Source organism: Triticum dicoccoides, chromosome 3A (genome assembly GCF_002162155.2).
Source record: "Triticum dicoccoides isolate Atlit2015 ecotype Zavitan chromosome 3A, WEW_v2.0, whole genome shotgun sequence".
Classification (NCBI taxonomy): Eukaryota; Viridiplantae; Streptophyta; class Magnoliopsida; order Poales; family Poaceae; genus Triticum; species Triticum dicoccoides.
This window is the reverse complement of record NC_041384.1, coordinates 296,067,078-296,075,253: the sequence shown is the minus strand read 5'-3', so window position 1 is coordinate 296,075,253 and position 8,176 is coordinate 296,067,078.

The following is an 8,176-nucleotide window of genomic DNA, read 5'->3' as shown; positions in this document are numbered from 1 at the left end:
GCCGCCCGCCCCCGCCAACGTCGTGGTCGTCGCCGACGCCATCGCCGCCGCCGTCGTCGCCCTCGCCGGCCGCCCTCGTTGTGAGCCGCCGCCGTCGAGGCTCTGTTCATAGCATTTTTTTATATATGTTTTTTCATATATGTATTAATTTTTTTGTTTATAGCTATATGATGAATGGATGTGGCTATATATGTATGTATGAATATAATGTTCATAGCATTTTTTTGTTTATATATGTTTTTTCATATATGTATTAATTTTTTATTTAGTTTGTTAGTAGATATCGATTTTAGGTTAGTGCATTTTAATTAGGTTAGTGTAGAGGAAAAAGTAAAATAAGGAAAAGGAAGAAAAGAGGAAGAAGGAAGAAGGAAGAAGAAGAAGAAAAGGAAGGAGTGGAAAAAGGAAAATAAGAAGAGGAAGACTTCTTTTTTTTCTTCGATCTTCTCCTCTATTTTTTTCATGGATATATGCTAAAGAAAATGAGGGGGGTGATAGATGATGATGAGGGGTCGAGAGTGGGACGAGAGGTCGAGAGGTGTCGAGGGGAGAAAAAAAATGTTATCAGGGACGAGGGTCGTCGAGGGGTCGAGAGAGGGACGAGGGGTCGAGAGAACTAAATAAGAAGAAGAAGAGGAGAGGAAGAACAGGAGAAATAAATAAGAAGAAGAAAAAAGAAGAAAAAGACGAGGAGAATAAGAAAGGAATAGTGGAGAAGAAGAGAAAAAAGAATATATTCTATTTTTCTTCTTCTCCACTATTCCTTTCTTCTTCTCCTCTTTTTTTTCTTTTTTTCTTCGATCTTCTCCTCTAGCTATTCCTTTCTTCTTCTCCTCTTTCTTCTTCTTCTTCTTCTTCTTCTTCTTCTTCTTAATTTTTATCGGGAACGAGGGTGTCGAGGATCGCCGAGGGGTCGAGGGTCGGGTACTAGGGTAGAGGGTCGAGGGTCGTTAAGGGTTCAAGGGTCGAGGGTTTTAGGGTCGAGGGCGAGGGTTCCAGGGTCGTCGAGGGTTCGAGGGGTCGAGGATCGCCGAGGGGTCGAGAGAGGTTTCCTAGTGTCAAAGTATTGAAGAAATCCATGCCTTCATCATTAGCTGGAAGTAACCAGGGCATGTTGGTACGAAGTTCTGCAAAGTTGTTCTAGAATGGAGTCCCGGATAGGATAATCCGCCTTTTGGTACGAATTCAGCAAAGGCCTTCCAAATAGCGATATTCGAAAGGCTCTTGCTGAACTTTGTACCAAAAAGCGAATTATCCTATCTGGGACTCCGTTCTAGAACAACTTTGAAGAGCTTCGTACCATCATGCACATGTTACTTTCGCCTAATGATGAAGACATGGTTTTGTTGAATCCTTTGACACTATGCAACCTCCTGACCCCTCGGCGATCCTCTCGAACATGAGAGGAAGAAGAGGATCGCCAAGGGGTCGAGGGTTCCAGGGTCGTCGAGGGTTCGAGGTGTCGAGAGAGGTTTCCTAGTGTCAAAGTATTGAAGAAATCCATGCCTTCATCATTAGCCGGAAATAACCAGGGCATGTTGGTATGAAGTTCTGCAAAGTTGTTCTGGAATGGAGTCCCGGACAGGATAATCCGCCTTTTGGTACGAATTCAGCAAAGGCCTTCCAAATAGCGATATTCGGAAGGCTCTTGCTGAACTTTGTACCAAAAAGCGAATTATCCTATCTGGGACTCCGTTCCAGAACAACTTTGAAGAGCTTCGTACCATCATGCACATGTTACTTTCACCTAATGATGAAGACATGGTTTTGTTGAATCCTTTGACACTAGGCAACCTCCCGACCCCTCGGTGATCCTCTCGAACATGAGAGGAAGAAGAGGATAAAAAAAGAAGAGGAAGAAGAAAAAAAAGAGGAGAAGAAAGAATAGAGGAGTTCTTCTCCTCTATTCTTTCTTCTCCTCTTTTTTCTTCTTCTTCCTCTTTTTTTTATCGGGAACGAGGGTCGTCGAGGGACATAGATGTAGTGTCGTCGTTGTCGATATATACCCCCTCCCGGTAGCTTACTATGATTAGGTAGCTAGTTCTACGTTTGGCACTAATATATCCATCTGTCATGTTTGAATAATAATTGCCATGTTGTAAATATTTGTAGAAACTATGGACACCGCCCTAGACGAAGCAAAAGAAGCGTTGTTGAGGGACATAATCGCAGAAGGAAGTGATGCCATCTCGTTGTTTCTCAACGAAACCGATGGTCTGGAAGGAGAGTGTGAACAAGCTGGCTACGGTGACCTAATGCCGGTGCAAGAAGAAGAACATGAGGACGGCTCCGGTGACCCAATGCCGGTGCAAGAAGGAGACCGTGATGACGGCTCCGGTGACCGAACCGAGTCCGGCCAGGTATATATATTAGTTAAGCCTGTGCTGACTAGTTGATTGATGAATTCATTGTTTTGGTATGTACACATATTAATTAAGTCTTTGTTCTTTTTTCTAGCCCTCCGGATCGAGCACAACTTCGGTAAAGAGACGAGGCCCGAAGAAAAAGTTGAGCTCGGATGAAAAGTTTGAGATCATAGCAATCGCGCCCGACGGCCAACAAATTGAACCCATCCGAACAAAGAACGCATTTGTTGCTCAGTGCGGGGTTCTGGTTAGGGACAAGATCCCGATAAGCATCCAGCAATGGTTTAAGCCGGCTACAGAAGACCCTGAGGTGTCTTATGTCAATGATATGCAGAAAAATGATCTTTGGACTGAGCTGAAGTCAAATTTCACCCTACCGCCAGAGGATAATCCAGAGAACCCGGTTAAAGAGAAATTAATCAAGTCTTTTGCTCTTAAGAGGACGGCAGAACTATTCAGGAGGTGGAAGAAAGAGCTGAATAAGTTTGTCGAAAATAATGAGACACCAGAATTCAAGGGCAGATATGAGAAGATCAGAGATCACTGGCCCGCATTTGTGGCCCACAAGACATCGGAAAAGAGTAAGAAGATGTCGGCGACAAACAAGCAAAATGCTGCGAAGAAGAAGCTTCACCATCGCATGGGGTCAGGTGGCTACCTCGTAGACCGGCCTAAGTGGTCCAAGACTAAGAATGATCTGGTTGATAAAGGGATTGAACCAGAGACAATTAACTGGCCAAACCGTTGCCGGACTTGGTTCTTCGGGGCTGGCGGAACCTTGGACCCTGTAACAGGGAAGTGCATTTGGACGAACGATCAAATGGACATACCAGTCAGGAAGCTTAAGCAGTATATCGAAGCAGCGCAAGAAGGGACGTTCTTTCCAGACAGAGAGAACGACGAGCTCACAATGGCCCTCGGGAATCCTGAGCACCCTGGACGGACACGAGGCATGCCGGGATCCATTCCGTGGAAGGTTGGGTTTCCAGACGCAGGCGGTTACAAATCCCATGAGAGGAGGAAAAAAGTGCAGCAGACCCAAATGTAGGCGCTGCAAGCAAGGGTAGACGCGATAGAGGAACGAGAAGCAAATCGCAGCAAACGTACTGCCGAAGCCTCCCCCGAAGCTACCTCGCCATCTCAGCGCAGAAGCAGCGTGGCTTCCACCGAGCTGCTTCAGCTGGAGCATGCCTTGACGGCTCCTGCCAGCTATCCCGTGGATGCTATCACGGAGTCTCAAAATTGCCACCTTATGACGCAATGGATGAATTTGAAGGTCAAGGCGGCTGTTGGCTCTGTTTATCCTACTGAACCCAGCACAACTTTTCACTGTCGGCCGATTCCAGAAGGATATGCTAGGGTGATGGTGGATGAAATAACAGAGGGATTTGAGGACCTCCAGCTTGACCACCCTACCGGTGAAGGGGAGACTCGGCTGGGGTCTGCTCTGAAAACTCCATGCCTATGGCGGAAGGAGCTCAACAACCTTCCGAACTGGATGCCTCCGCCTCCTCCTCCTCCTCCGGCGAGTCAGGGCACTCCGCCTCCTCCTCCGACGAGTGACGATCAGGGCCCTCGGCCAGCTCCTTCTCCGGCGCGCAGCGGCACTCCGCCTCCTTCTCCGCCTGCGCCGACGCGCTTGAGCAGCCAGCCTCCTCCTTCTCCGCCTCGTCAGCAAGGGCGGAAGAGACCTGCCGCCGCTCCAGCTGCTCCGGTGCGTCGTAGTCCTTCTCCTCTGCCTCGTAAGCAAGTAAAGAAGACAACCGCTCCGTCTGCTCGGTTGGCGTCTAGCAGTACAACCAGAGGCGAGAGGACATATAGATTCGGTCCTTCTCTGAAGACTCCAGAGAAGTTACCATACGAGAGGACCCCGGAGGAGAACGCGAAGATCACGCAAACCGAAGTGGATGACTAGTTTCAAGGGTTGAAAGCAAAGAAACATCCACCTCTGGAGGAGAAGGTAGATCCGGTGAAAGTGAAGCGCACTCTGGCTGCCCTGGCAAAACCACCCAAGTCTCCACCGAAAGGCAACTATGAGCGCATTATTGCAAAGACATGGGCCAAAGCGGAGCGGTTGGGAAGTACAGTCAGTGATCAAAGGCTGAAAGAACGACGAGTAGCTGGGAAACAAATTGCCCAGCTCGGCGAACAAGCGAAGCAATCGTGCCCCCCCCCCTCAAGGTGCCTAGCGACATCGTCGATCCGAGGATGGTGCCCGGTTATGGCAATGTTGAGGATTACCTGCCCGACAATGTACATTATGATCCCATGGAGGTGCAGATACACAGATACGAGTACGGGAAGCCTCTCGTCAAAGATGAAAAATCTTTAACAACGATGATGCGAAGATTACATGATTGGTACTTGAAAATCTGCAAAGAGTCTGGGGGAGGAGTACTTTGTATGCGAGAGTTAAACCGGAGCATGACCTCGTTGGAATTGAACTGTTGCCTATTCCATTTGAGGAGTTCTATCAGTTTTTCAATCAATTGGCCCTCGATAAAACAACGATCACCTTCTACTATCTGTAAGTACTACTACTTCTGTCATTAAGTCTCTCTATATAGCTCATCTCTTTCATTGCATGTATTTATAATTATCCTCACTATATTATGCATAATGAAGATCGCCAAATTGAAGAAAAGACAAATTGGTGATATTGGGTTCGTTAACACATATCTCATAGATGCAACTGAGGTTGAACATCGTCCCGGAGATACCGAGGCCAACTTGCTACGATCATTCAAAAAAATGAAAACAAAGATATAATACTCTTTCCTTACAACTTCAAGTGAGTGTTACTGTCTTGTGCATATTCGGTTTCCCTTATATATTAGTCCAGGTTATAGTAATGTAATTGATGAGTTATGCATGCGTGTGCAGTTTCCACTATATTCTCCTAGAGATTAGGCTTGAGCAGGGAGTAGTAACCGTCTTGGACTCTAAATGAAAAGATCCCCAGGAGTATGCGGACATGACTGAAGTCCTCAAGAAGTAAGTTAAATCGATCATTATCCACCATATCAGCAACTTTGTTCATTTCCTGATATCAAGTAATTGTTTTCTTTGTCCGGCAGGGTTTGGAGAAAATTCACCAGAAAAGTTCCGGGACTGCCGAAGGAGCTGGAATTTAGACACACGAAAGTAAGTACTATAGTAGCATGTTCCGCGCATCTCCTAGTGATTCAAGCGCTAGTTTCATCAATACCATTTAGCATTCTTGCTTATCAGTTTGATTGACCTCTATTTCTTGTAAAGTGGTTGTGGCAGGAACAAGGGAATGATTTCTGTGGATACTATGTCTGCGAGTCCATCTGCCACACGACCTGTGAGCGGGGAGGGTACTCTGACGAACAATATGAAGTAGGTAAATAACAACATTCACAATTTTATTTTATTACCATCATTTGTATTGAGTTTCATTCATTCATATATATATGTATTGACCCCCTTCTTCAAATTAGATGTTTCAGAAGCGGGATGAACTCCTAGCACCAGCTCGCATGCAAGCAATTCAAGAGGAATTGGCGGCATTCTTTCTTGACCAAGTGATCGCTGAAGACGGAGAATACTATGTGGACCATGAGTCCGTATGATTATATTTGTAAGAGATAATTATTATATATATGTAGCCGGTAGTGTCGGATAGATATACGAGAACTTGTTGTTCGACCAATCTCTCGGAGAAGGAGAGGTGGTCGATATCACTTCTCTCTGTATGCATATATGTTCATGACGATCTTCTGTTTCCTTCGTTTGCTTACTAGCTAACTAGCGTGTCTAGTCCTCTCTATACGTATGTATAGTACGTAGCGTCGACCAAGCACGGACATAAGAGAGGACACTTCTCTCCATTAATTATAGCTAGCTAACACAATATATGAAACACCTAAATTAACCCCCCAAAACCCCCAAACCCCCCCCCTTTCAAAAAAAACAAAAAACCCAGGCACAGAAAAGCTGATGCGTGGATGCCTATTCGTCCCGGTTGGTGCCACCAACCGGGACCAAAGGGTCTCCTGCCTGGGCTCTGCGCACTGCCCATGTGGAGGCCCATCAGTCCCGGTTTTGGATTGAACCGGGACTAAAGGGTCGGGGCATTAGTACCGACACTTTAGTCCCGGTTCAGGAACCAGGACTAAAGGCCCTTACGAACCGGGACTATAGGCCCTTTTTTCTACCAGTGTGTGGTTTGGAGTTCTAGGATTATATTTTGTAGCTTATGTGGTTGAAATGTTGCCATTGGATTATTAGTGGCTTATGTTATGATTATTTTCATGGTGGTGTTGGATATGATACTTTTGGAGTATTACTTTGGATATCATGCTGCCTTTGGAGTATTAGTGGTTAGCATGATTATTTGCATGATGATACATGTTATTGTCTTTGGGAGTATTACCTTGGATATCATGCTGCCTTTGGATTACTAGTGGTTCGCATGATTATTTTCATGATGATACCTGTTATTATCTTTGGGAATATTACCTTGGATATCATGCTGCCTTTGGATTATTAGTGGTTAGCATGATTATTTTCATGATGATACCTGTTATTATCTTTGGGAGTATTACCTTGGATATCATGCTGCCTTTGGATTATTAGTGGTTAGTATGATTATTTTCATGATGCTAGTTAATGTTCTATTGCTCGGAGTATTATTTTCGGAGATGATGTTTAGATATGGATCTTAGCCGAATAGCTTTATTCTTGTTATTGGAGTAGTAGGAGTATTGTTTTCGGACTCATCATGACAGTAGTGTTGTGCTACCCTTGGAGTATTTGAGATGATGATATTATGCTTGGATTATTTGTTGGATATTGCTATGATTTGGATTATAGTTTAATAGTTGATGTTGGAGTAGCAGTTACCACAACTATATTTTTGGGGAATGACTTATAGGTGATTTATATGTTGATATGTTGAGCTGTACAGATTGGCAGGATGTTGATGATGAGGTTGGAGGCCAAGTGTTGGTCGTGGTAGTGATCGCCGGAAAGATCACAGTTTGAGACCAAGTGTTGGTCATGGTAGTGATCGTCGGAAAGATCACAGTTTGGTTTTGATCACGAGGTGATCGAGATGGTATATTGCTTGGCTGGTTAGCCAAGAGATATATGGTTATGGAGATATGAGATGTTGGTTCATCAGTATTGTAGTAGTTTCATATCATGCTTAGTAGTTGTTGTTGTAACATGGTAGATGTTAATTCAATTAACCTGTTAATGCTATGTTATTTTCTTGCCTTGATGTTTATGGTTGTTGTGAGCTTGCAAGTACATTCAATGTACTGACCTGGCGTGTCTTGCCAGATTGCAGGTGATGTCGTATTGCTTGATTGCTTGTCGTGGTTGCCGTACATGCGAGCTAGATCGTGTCCCAGCCAGAGTCCCTCCAGAGTGGAGTTCACCACCTTCGTCATTGCCGTAAAGGCTTCTTATGATGTGTATTACCGAGAGGGCCTAGAGATACCTCTCTGATACTCGGAGTGACAAATCCTAATATCGATCTATGCCAACCCAACAAACACCTTCGGAGATACCTGTAGAGCATCTTCATAATCACCGAGTTATGTTGTGACGTTTGATAGCACACAAGGTATTCCTCCGGTATCCGGGAGTTGTATAATCTCATAGTCGAAGGAATATGTATTTGACATGAAGAAAGCAATAGCAATAAAACAGAACGATCAAAATGCTAAGCTAACGAATGGGTCTTGTCCATCACATCATTCTCCTAGTGATGTGATCCCGTTCATCAAATGACAACACATGTCTGTGTTTAGGAAACTTAACCATCTTTGATTAACGAG